The sequence below is a fragment of the Uranotaenia lowii genome, chromosome 2, assembly GCF_029784155.1.
Source record: "Uranotaenia lowii strain MFRU-FL chromosome 2, ASM2978415v1, whole genome shotgun sequence".
Classification (NCBI taxonomy): domain Eukaryota; kingdom Metazoa; phylum Arthropoda; class Insecta; order Diptera; family Culicidae; genus Uranotaenia; species Uranotaenia lowii.
The window spans coordinates 237,803,534-237,816,135 of record NC_073692.1 but is presented as its reverse complement, the minus strand read 5'-3'; positions in this window follow the sequence as shown (position 1 = coordinate 237,816,135).

The following is a 12,602-nucleotide window of genomic DNA, read 5'->3' as shown; positions in this document are numbered from 1 at the left end:
TTATTTCAGCCAATAGAAAGTAGGGGAAAATTGGTTGAAGAATAACTCGTTCAGCCTTTGTCCAACCATTTTTGACACTATTCAAATTTGACAGGCGTCAGCTGTACAAGGGTAGTTTCGAAAGCGCCTTTCAGCCATATCAACTTTTCTGTTGTTCAGTTATTGATCAATATGCATGATAGCGAATTAATCGAAATAAGATTTTTTTTATTCTTTTAATCATTTGAAATTTCTCACTTTGCTTGGTAAAATGGCCTAACTGGGAAATTTACTTTTTTCTCGAAACATTTCAATTCCAATTTCTTCATATGAAATTGGACTTGGTTGGGAGATACTTTGGTCGCTTAAGAACGACACTTTTCTGACCCTTCGCAGAATGCATGATTGGTTCTGCGTACTGCGGCATGAGACCATAACAAGGCGTAGGTTCAAAATTCGAGAAATGAAGAAAAAAATAACACGAGAGGGGAAAGATAGCTGGCAAACATCGGACCTACATCGGTCATCATTCTTTTTGTTTTTTTTTTTTTTTTGTTGATCCGTCAATTGACGTTTCATGTCATCTTCGCTGATTAATTTCTCCAGATCTCGATGTTTAAGGGTTGAACAGCAGCTTCTCCCTGAATGTTGGTTGCCTTCTTTCAGCAAGTTAGCTGATTTAAAATAAGAACTAAATAATGCTTCAGCGGTTGTTCAGCCAAAAATGTTTGTTGGGATGATCGATGTCTGCCCGATGTTTGGCACTCACTTTACCCTCTATTTTTTTGTTTTGTTTTTAACCTGTCCTGAACTTTAAATCTCCGGCTTACTGGTCGCAAGCCGCAGTACGCAGAACCAACCATGAAGTCTTCGGAGCGACGAAAATTTGTCGTTCTTAAACAACCAAAATGCCACTCTGCGGAAAGGGAATGATTAATGTTGGAATGGTATTTTTTCATCTATTCGAATCGAGCATGAAATCCTCCCAGTAAACCATTCTACTTTTCACAATTAAGGTAGTGAGAAATTATGAAAAATGGTTTTCATAAGAAAAACAAAAATAATTTCAGGTCAAAAAATCCGCCATCACACATTGCAGTTTTACCACAGTTCATATCAGTCTGTCAAATTTCAAAGGTAGCAGGAATGGTTGAACAAAGGCTGAAAAAATGATACGTAAACTACTCTTCAACTTCTCCCATTAGCTGCACTAAAACTTCTTTTCACGCTGAAAAAACACTTCGGTTTACCTTTATTCAGCCAGCAAGCTGAAACAGCAATAACGCTTTACCTCAGCTTTTGTTCAGCGAGTTGGCGTTTTTAATCAGCCAAAATCTTTGTTGGGCTTTTCAGATCGGTTATTAGTTATAACTGAATTATTGTATCATTTCGAGCATGAAACGAATCATAGTGTACGATAAATTTTGATTTAAAAAAATAATGATAAATCTTACATTAAGAACATTTGAAAGTTTTTGTTAGGAATTGAACCTGTTAGGATAATTTTCCTCGAGCTGGGGAGAACAATTATGAAGTATTTCGGATTAAACGATTGAAGGTGGATGTGAGTAGCTAATTAAGCTAAGCTAAGGTATTTCGGGAATCAAACGATAGTTAGGTATATATTTTTTGCTTCATTCGAATTTTCAAATTGAATAATGTTCAAACATAAATTTCAACTGGTTTTCAATCCCTTAACTCTTAAGTATCATACAATACTTGACATCCTGTTCAATTGAAGTTGGTTGATAAATACTCTTCGTTGATATCTGACATAGAAGAATGAGAAATGAATGGCCGACCCCACTTCGCTGAAACTGACACCACGAATAATGACTTAATTTCGAGCGGAAATTGATACAAATGACATCCAGGGCTTTGCTCTCATTCATTGTACCGGAGCGTTGAAGTGCAATCATTGTGTCAATTAAGGATACTTAGCTTTGAGAATGGATAAATAACTGCCATGCCAGTGTGGCTTGGAACGTCGATTTGTTCAAAATACGTTCAATATTCATAATCCGGCTACAATTGTTCAGTTAGGCTGGAACAAATGTGAAATTATTTTTTGGTCATGCCACCCCCTCCTCCAAAGTCAAACGTTGGGGATAGAAATTGTATTACCTATTATGTTCGTGGTGTTTCCAAATTTTCAATCTTAAACAATTCGATTTTCCAGTTTCTTCATGGTAGATTGTATGCAAGTTTGTTGATTCCAATTTTTCAATTTTGGATTATTTTTTTTGATAATGCTCCCTCTCCCCCTCCTCGTGATGTTTCAACTCCAAGTGACAAAAGAAGAATTTCAAATTTGATCTGGCCTTAATGGAGTTGGAATATCACGAGGGGGGAAGGATCATAAAAAATATCCAAGTTTTCAATGAATTGGGAAAAATATTGGACACATTGCATGCAACAACTAAAAAATTGAGTTGTTTTAGATTTTTTTTGAAAAAAAAAACTCGATATAAGAGGCGATACGTGATACTATTCCCATCCTTAACATTTGACTTTCGTTCTTTAAAATGTTTGAATTTTCAAAAATTCATCTTTAAAAAAAACCTTAAACTTGATTAATTCCCCCTTTCGGTATTCTTGAAAAATCAAAGGGGGGTCGTTGACAAAAGAAGAATTTAATATTTGTTCCGGCCTAATTATATTCCTATAATTATATTTCTTTTCCATAGGTGCAGAAAACTGCATTCCTCAACTAAGCTCATAAAAAAGTGGAAAGAGCAAACAAAAACTGGATTACATAAATATCCAATAAAATTATTTGAATGTGATTTTCAACAATTGATTATTTTTGATCCCCGGAGCCCCGAAAAGTCGTTAAACGGACTATCAAATCACCCAAATTAAGAGCAGACTTATGAGTTAGGACCGATTCGTGCAGAGCTGGGACCGTTCGGTGATAGGAATGAGTTTTTTTTCTTCAATTTATTCAATAAATCAAAACTGTTGAGAACGAAAAGCTACCGTATAGATTAAATTTTCAAGTTCAATGTTTTGTTGCTGCTACAACTATTTATTCGAATCAAACTACATTCACCTACATATAGGTACCTAGTTGCTTATTGCTCAAAAGCGTAGCTTGTTCTTTTTTTGTGATGATAACTGCTGCTGTTTATGGATAGCCGGGTAGCAAGTTTGTAAGCCATGAAGACAATCGCTTTCGGAATGCTTCCGTAATTGAGAGCTACGAGTTTTTTTTTTAAATAAACGGATGCCAATTAAATTACATCAGAAGTGGCGAGATGCAGGTGTAAGTTGAAGAATTTATTTAATAATAAATAACTTATGCGATATTATTAATTTGGGGACAGAAATCCGGGCTTCTCTTCGGTGTTTCGGATCGCCCTTACGGGAATCAAAGTACACCCGCTGCAACTCCCTGCCCGAGTAGGTGTATCTGAAACGATGGAATATTGTTTTACTCAAAAAAAAACAACTTGAAAAAAAATATTTTTTTTGTAGAGAAATGAATCCAACTTAGATGAAATTTCAGGGACTAGATAAGGGAAAATTGATGTTGAAAAACATGCGAAAAAAATTCGCCTTGTCTCCCGGTGAGACTTGAACCCACATCTTGCGCCTCTCCGGGGCCCATGTATTAACATTCTACTACAGGAGACCAACCTGGCGTATGAATATTATACTGGTTGAGTGTCGATGTCTATCGGAATGAAGTGAATAGTTCTCCCATGTGATCATAATCATTTTCCTGGTCTATTTCTATTCCCATCTTTTCATCTTACGGTAGTTGGACTCAAATTTGGATATTTTAGGCACGGCAAGATTTGCATTGCCTTCTCATATACTGCACGGGTTGTCAGTTATGATGAGAAATGATGCGTTTGCCGTATTTGGATATCCAACCAAATTCGGTGTTTGGCACCGCCTTATTTTCTATTTTTAAACTGTGACCCAAAGATGGGTCTTGACTCAAACATTCAGTCAGCGAAAGGCAGACAAGGCGAATTTTTTTCGCATGTTTTTCAACATCAATTTTCCCTTATCTAGTCCCTGAAATTTCATCTAAGTTGGATTCATTTCTCTACAAAAAAAGTTTCGCTGACTGAATGTTTGAGTCAAGACCCATCTTTGGGTCACAGTTTAAAAATAGAAAATAAGGCGGTGCCAAACACCGAATTTGGTTGGATATCCAAATACGGCAAACGCATCATTTCTCATCATAACTGACAACCCGTGCAGTATATGAGAAGGCAATGCAAATCTTGCCGTGCCTAAAATATCCAAATTTGAGTCCAACTACCGTAAGATGAAAAGATGGGAATAGAAATAGACCAGGAAAATGATTATGATCACATGGGAGAACTATTCACTTCATTCCGATAGACATCGACACTCAACCAGTATAATATTCATACGCCAGGTTGGTCTCCTGTAGTAGAATGTTAATACATGGGCCCCGGAGAGGCGCAAGATGTGGGTTCAAGTCTCACCGGGAGACAAGGCGAATTTTTTTCGCATGTTTTTCAACATCAATTTTCTCTTATCTAGTCCCTGAAATTTCATCTAAGTTGGATTCATTTCTCTACAAAAAAAGTTTCGCTGACTGAATGTTTGAGTCAAGACCCATCTTTGGGTCACAGTTTAAAAATAGAAAAAAAAAAATAGTTTTATCTTTTCCAGAAAAAATTAAAACACCTCCTTATTCTTCTTAACGAGCCTATACCTAGTATCTTTAATTCTTCTACATTTCTTTACGTCTTGGTTATCAAAGTTGGCTGAACAATTTTCGATTCAGGTCTACACAGCAAAAAAAAAGAAACCATGCCGGATGTTATTTTTGAAGATGTGAGTCAATCAATGTAAATGTTTTCAAAGATTTCTGATTTAATATCAAATCGAAACTCTGTACGACTTGAACAGGTTACGTATTATAATATCACAACCTTATATCTAATATGCAATATTACATCAAGTAGCCGAATCAAAGCAATCGAAAGATTCCTTTTAATTCAACCACGGTAAATGAAAAGTTCATATACCAGTATTTCGATAGCAACTTACTACCTTCTTCAGTGAACGTTTTCGATTGATCTATCTATCTATCTATCAATCGAAAACGTTCACTGAAGAAGGTAGTAAGTTGCTATCGAAATACTGGTATATGAACTTTTCATTTACCGTGGTTGAATTAAAAGGAATCTTTCGATTGCTTTGATTCAGTTGAATCATTCAACCAAGTAGGCTCATACCACAACAGAATCAAGTAGCCATTGTTTATCTAGTTTGATGTATGTATGTATGTATGTATGTATGTATGTATGTATGTATGTATGTATGTATGTATGTATGAGAACCCACCTGATAGGTCTTTCGACCCGAGTCGGTTACCACTGGCTTGGGACATGTTTGGCTCATCTTACTCCCTTCCAACTGTTCGAAACAAATAGAGAATCCTGAAAGGGTACCGAAATATCCGCCTCATGATTCCCCATTTGCCGAGATACTCCGGCTGGCTTAACTCCACAATCCATTGTATATCAGTCTTCCGATCGTCTGATGTCCTGTCCAACCCCCTCTAACACCCCTTGATAGAGTCAAGCTATTTTACTTATTTATATAAGGCTGGAACAAATATCAATTTCTTCTTTTGTCACACCCCCCCCCCTTCGAAATTTCCCAAAACGCGAAGGGGGAAATAAATAAAGTTTGAAGTATTTAATGCAAATTTCGAAAAAAAATTAAGAATCCAAAAGATTACAAGACGAAAAAAACAAATTTTGGAAGATGGAAGTTATTTCGCCTTTTGTATTCTTGATTTTATTGAATTTTTCGATAAAAAATTACTTGTTTTTTAGGTTTCGTGCAATGATATTGTTTGCAACTTTGTTGCATACAAGCTTTTTATGAATTTAATTATAATTTATTTTTTATTGTCCCCCCGCCCCCCCTCGCGATGTTCACACTCCGAGTGACAAAAGAAGGATTTGAAATTTGTTCCGGCCTAATGAGGTCCAAAACATAAGTACATGTAGGAGGAATAAGGGAAAGACAGGCATCTTGAGCTAGCGCGTGGTTTAAAAAAGAAGTTAAGTAAAATCTTGAGACTTATTTGATAGATGGCTAGAATAGAATGGGGTGATGGCTTGAAAAACATGGTAAGTAGCAAAATTTCTCTAAAACTGACAGTGCACATTTTGCCTCGTGTGGCCAACAAGCCCTTATTTCCCCTACATATGAATACATAAGTAAGTTCTAATTAGCTGATACCTTTGTTGAACGAAATTTCTTCCTCAGCATTTTGCTGTCCTCTTGAAGAAATCAAAGCAATCTGCGTAAAAACTGTCACCGACGCACAGTGCGGTGACCAGTGGACAAAAGTCAAAAATTTTAGTTTATCAAACATTAAATTCAACTTTACCAAACGATTGGAAAGAGGTTGGAGTTTCATGAACGGACATGCTTTTGACATAATTTTGCTTCCTACACGCGCAGCATTGGTTCAAAGTCGATGCATCAAGAAGGCAAGAAACAATTTTTTTTTTCGGAAACATACACTTTTTTTGAAACTTTTGTTTACCGTTGACAAGTTTCGCAGCAAATTCAAATTCTTCGTTCTACAAGTTGAAGATTTAAACTCAACGCATGTCGTATTGTGTTTTTTGAGTGAGAAAAAATCGTTTTTGGTCTTTACAGCTACCTCTGAATCTACCATTATTTTTGTTAATTTCATCAACAAAAATTGCTCAACTTAAGCTAGACAGAACAAATTCGCGTCACAAGACGTCACTACCATTTTACACTCAAATGCTAGGGAATATCATCCTGAACACCCATTATGCCTGCTGAATTGCGTTTTTTTTGCGCTAACAGAGATATGAGTAGTTTACGGAGGGTCATTTTTACGCCTCAGGAATAATTTTTTTTCGAAAAAGAACCGCTGTGGTAAAACGAAAACCGAAATCAAGTGAATTTTTCCTCTTGAACTTATCAGTATTATATTTTAAAATATATTTTGAATATAAATGGATTTTTGATATGGTTGTGGCTTTGAAATCTCATTGAAAAATTATAAGATGCTTTGTGGTTTGAATTTTGAAATATTTTGACCTAAGATTAAGTATTCATCGGCCAAGTTCCCGTGAATACCATATTCGCTTGAAAAGGAAATTGTTGTATTCAGTTATTTTCTATGTGTAACAATATCAGTACCAAACTTCATCGTTCATGAAAGCAAATATCCAATGGATCTTTTATAAGAAAGATTGAAAATCTTCAAAATATGGGTTTTTGAGTCATGGATTTTAAGGCTTAAAAAATCAAAATTGAGACAAAACCTTCAAAACACAGTTTTTCTAACGTATTTTCAATTATTGAACATTTAAACAAATATTTTATAGAATTAAAACTGTTTACGACTTTTGTCCATCGGCTCTATGGGATCACCGCACTGTGCGACGCTGTCGTCCCTTGTATTGCTCTATCTTTGCTGGACGTGCTGACCAAAACACAAACTTATAAAGTTAATGAAACACATTGTATACATTAGACTAGTTCACTTATCGACTTTTTTCGCAGATCAAAACCGGACTCATATGGGTTGTTCCTCAGGCATTTTCAAGTATTTCTGCCAAATTTGAGATCTATTGAACTAATTTCTGTTCTGCGCAATGAGTTTTTGTGAAAAAAGTCAATTTTTCTTGAAAATTTTCTTATGAGAGTTCTAGAAAGCCCCTGTTGATATTAAATGATAATTTTAGAATGCATGGTGGTTGATATTATAAGCTGTTTTGTGGATCTGTTTTAGATAATCGTTCAAAACAAACCGAAAAAATTAAAAAAAATCATAAACTACCAACTTGTGCAGAAATTTTACTTACAAGTAGAAGGTTTAAAATCTACAGTAAATCCGAAAAAAATATTTTTAGCAAAAGCTTTTCTTGTAAAGCTAGCTCTTTTTATTACCTTTCTTTTGATGCAATAAACATACAAATTGGATATATAGCGGTCAAGTTATTTACAGATGTTTCCAAAAAATTTGAATTGATAAAATATTTTTCAATCAAGTTTTCTCCTCATCAACTTGTGCACAAGCAAAAATATTTTATTCAATCTAGTACCCCAAGAGTAGGCCAGGAGTAAAAAAAAGCGCGCGCTTTGATAAAGTTGTATGCAAGGTCTCTTGATGCCACGTTTTTAAGGTTGCATGAAGCTAAAACTTGAATAGGAATATAATTTTGATTTAAAAACTGATGCATTAATATTTGAATAACTTTGCTCCTATTCTTGCGATAATTAAACTTTATACATCAAATGATTGATAATAAACAGGGCTACATTAAAAAAAAAAGATTTTGTGAAAAATATTTTTTTCGGATTTACTGTAGATTTTAAACCTTCAATTTGTAAGTAAAATTTCTGTACAAGTTGGTAGTTTATGATTTTTTAAATTTTTTCGGTTTGTTTTGAACGATTATCTAAAACAGATCCATGAAACAGCTTATAATATCAACCACCATGCATTCTAAAATTATCATTTAATATCAACAGGGGCTTTCTAAAACTCTCATAAGAAAATTTTCAAGAAAAATGGACTTTTTTCACAAAAACTCATTGCGCAGAACAGAAATTAGTTCAATAGATCTCAAATTTGGCAGAAATACTTGAAAATGCCTGAGGAACAACCCATATGAGTCCGGTTTTGATCTGCGAAAAAAGTCGATAAGTGAACTAGTCTAGTATACATGCACTTCTTCCCTCTTCATCACCAAATCAAAATAACTTGAATTGAATCTTTGATTCACACCAATTATCAATTCTTCACAATTCACAAAATCTGCCTCTTCCTCTTGGCTTAGACAATTGCAAAAGTTGCATTTGCAAGTTGCTTATAGACAAATGCATCTTTTTATTCGAGCCAGTTTAACACGTTCGTTGTCACGGCACCCATATTCGGGTGACGGGTGTATTTCCTGGGAGGCCCCGTCACATCAAAAAGCGTGTGACGCTCTCTTACTTGAGTTTACCGCTCAGCTTCGCCACACGTTTCAAATATGGGAGTTCTCCCTCTTTGCTTTCTCTCTCTGAAAATTTGTTTGGGCCCGTCTAGTAAAACTACCAAAATGAGCGTGGCGACAAACGTGTAAAAAAAAACACTTTTCTTGACAATTTCAAATGTCTATGTTGTCCACAGATTAGCAGAACGCGACCGCGAAAAATATCTCCGGTCGAGGTTTTTTTTTTTTTAAGTTTTATTAGTGACACTTTACCATCTTCGTGGCATTCGTGTCATGTAAATTGCAGTTTACAGATCTTCATAAAGATTACATTCTTTCAGAAATTTAATTAGCGATTTTTCACATGGTTCATCATTTTTGAGGATTTCAAAAACACTTCCCCTAGGTCGAGGTTGATTTAATAAAACAATTCACAGCACTGTTTAATTTAGTACAACTTCTTTATCCCGAGGATTTGCGAAACCCCATTGTTTATATAGTTTGATGTTTATAATAATGTCAATATCAAATAGTTAGAATGAGATGGCGGAGCTCTCAGAAACTTTTTTAAGGATGGTATTCATCACTCTTGTGTCGAGGCGGTCGAACATATTGACGCCTCATTAACAGTGCTGAATACAACTTTTAGCAACCGTTTAAAAGTGCTCCGTATTCGGATAGCCACAACCCTGCGCTTAGGACAATCTCGAACAGAAAATTCAGATAATTGTGTAATATAATAAATTTAACAAAACATATAAAATTGAGTGTACAACGAGCTCGTGAATATTTTTTTTCGAAAAAATGATTTGCAGTTTTAATCTGATTAAATTTTCTCATCCCTATATCAACATGTAAAAAAATCTTTATTTCAAGTCTTTGATACCAATCCACTTGTCAAAAAATTTGATCACTTAATTAACAAAAGCAAACATTCAAATTGATAACGTGAATTAATTTATTTTTAACGGCTTATGATTTCATCTAAAGTTGCCCAAAAATAATTTTCGAGCTCGAATGAAGTAATATTAGATACCATTTGCGACTCAGGCTATCTGCACGTTTTCGATGTCATATCACAAACTAAAGTCAAGCATATCAGTGTCATAAGACTATCAAGAAGACTACCGTCAAACGGGGCATCATGGAAAAGCAGGGTTAGATCCAGCATATGTACGACGACTTAGTTTCTCACATCGTGAGATAGTCTAACACTTTCGACAGATAAATGTAAAAGTTAATTCGAACAAAACCAAAAATTACTTCAATTGGTGCTTTATGCGTTACGACATAACAAATATTTCAAAACTAAAAAATTTCAAACGTTTTCGTTTGATTTTTCATTAAAAACTAAATTTGTTGCAAATAACCCCTTTTTCTTAGTAGGGTGTAAATCGCATGTTTTGACAGAATTAAAAATAACTGGTGAAACCAATATTCTTTCTGACTTCGTCAATTTGATGTCCCATCTTCTTCTTCTTCTTCTTCTTCTTCTTCTTCTTCTTCTTCTTCTTCTTCTTCTTCTTCTTCTTCTTCTTCTTCTTCTTATTCTTACATCAACATGGCCAAAACATGCAAGACTTGCGTCTTTCATTTTTCTTTTCAGCGTATCTGTTACATCTTACCATGCATTGCAGATTCTACTACGGCCAGGCCAACCATGTGATGAAAACCGCGAAAGATACAGGAACAAGGGAGGAATGAAGCGTGGAGTTCCCTGCCAAACGCTTCATATGATATTTTGCTAAAATTTAACACTATTGACTGATTGGTAATTGGGAAAAATCTGGGACGAATTAGGGTTAAATGAGTAATTTTAAAAAGAAACGATCTCACCAAACTCCAAAGGTTCCCGCTGGTGCTACCTCCCTATTTTTCCTGGTTCCGGTCATCTTCAAATTGGTTGCATTCACATGTTCTCAACATCACTGTTCCCTTAGTTTCAACCGCCTAACATCAACCGCCAATTGATTGTTCGCGTTTACCTTAGGCTTTGTCAAGTACTTAAAAAAGCAAATACGAGCCGAAAGTAAATGTTCGTTTTTTCCGTTCTTCTATTCGGAGAAATCTACATTAGCATTTTACGAGAACAAAAATTTTAACGAAAATACACTCATCGATTGATGCACAATCACAAGATCATCAATATCCCTCCAACCGAAACTTAACTCATTTGATTTCAAGTATGAAAATCACGACGACCGAAAATAGAATTCCTTTTTCTGTAACCAACGATTGATTTTCTTCACGCACGATTCGTCAAGCACAACAGAACACCAAATTTAGAATTGAAAAGCATCTACTTCAATTGTTTGAATGCATTTCAATCACTTGTAATATGTATCTTTCTAAACAGAAATTTCCAAAACACCTAAAATTCACCAAAATTGATATTCGCGAAAATACAAACGAGAAAACGCGACGTTGGAAAAAAACACGACCGTTCTCGAGCACGGCTTGCTGCGATCTCACTACGTCAATTTGATGTCCATCAACCTTAAAACTTTGGATGTACAAGCAGTTTGATTATCTGTGGACATTCAGTTTTTAGAAGCCATTGAAGTTGAAAAGTGTTGTATGTTTCCCGGTCGACGGTATGAAAAAAAAGCCAAATCTACCAGCTGTTGTATAATTATAGCGATGGGCAGTTGAGAAATCCTGTACAGCCGATTCAACTTCACAACAACGCCAATTCGTTAGATCGATGTTGATTAAGAAAAATTGTGGATTCAATCAAAAATCTGTGATATGGAAGAGCTAACCATGCGAATTTTAATAAAACCTCGTAGAGTTTTTCATACGTGTGAAGACGTCTTGATTCAAGCTTTAAAAAATAACTATGATTGATTTTGAGATAAATTTCTTAAAAAATATTGAGATTTTGTTGAATAACTAGATTCGCTTGCAACTAATTTCAATTGTTAAAAATTTACATAAATCGTTTTCTCACCTTTGTACGTTCTTGAAAAAATTGTTTCCGCATATTTATCAGCTGACAACTTTGCAATGACATTCCTTCACAAAATTGCATCCGAGATTTTTAGCCGCATCTATAATACTAGACTGCAAAATATTTCGGTGGAATAATATATAGATGACTGGAAGAAATGATCTAAAACCGAATCAAGAAACAGAAATATTTTGGGCCAATTCAAGACCTTGGCGAAAACTTTTATCAGACGATGATACGTTTTCTGCCGTCCGTTTTTAGGCTAAACCCGTGTCCATTTTTAGCCATTTTTTGACCCGCCGCGATAAGAATTATGATGGGATTTGTGAAATATTGTCAAACATTTTGGTTTAGAAATTAAATAAGATTATTCCTCCAGTTCTTCAATTTCTTTATTTTCAATAACTACATGGCTTGTTGCTGACTCAAACACGGTCATAACCATAATTAGATCTAGAACACTCTTGAGTCGTCCTTGTCTCGAATTTCACAGTTGCACGATATTCAGTACTTGAAGGACTTTTGGCACAAATTCATTTTTACATACAACTTCTTCGAGGTAAATTTAAACGGTTCTACCTAGAAAAAAAAATTTTTCAATAAAAATATCATAATCGATTAATTTGAATAATTGAATTAGAGTAAGGTGGGGTAAAAGTACGAGTCGGGTAAAAGTACGTTTTGAGATTATCACAAACCGAGAT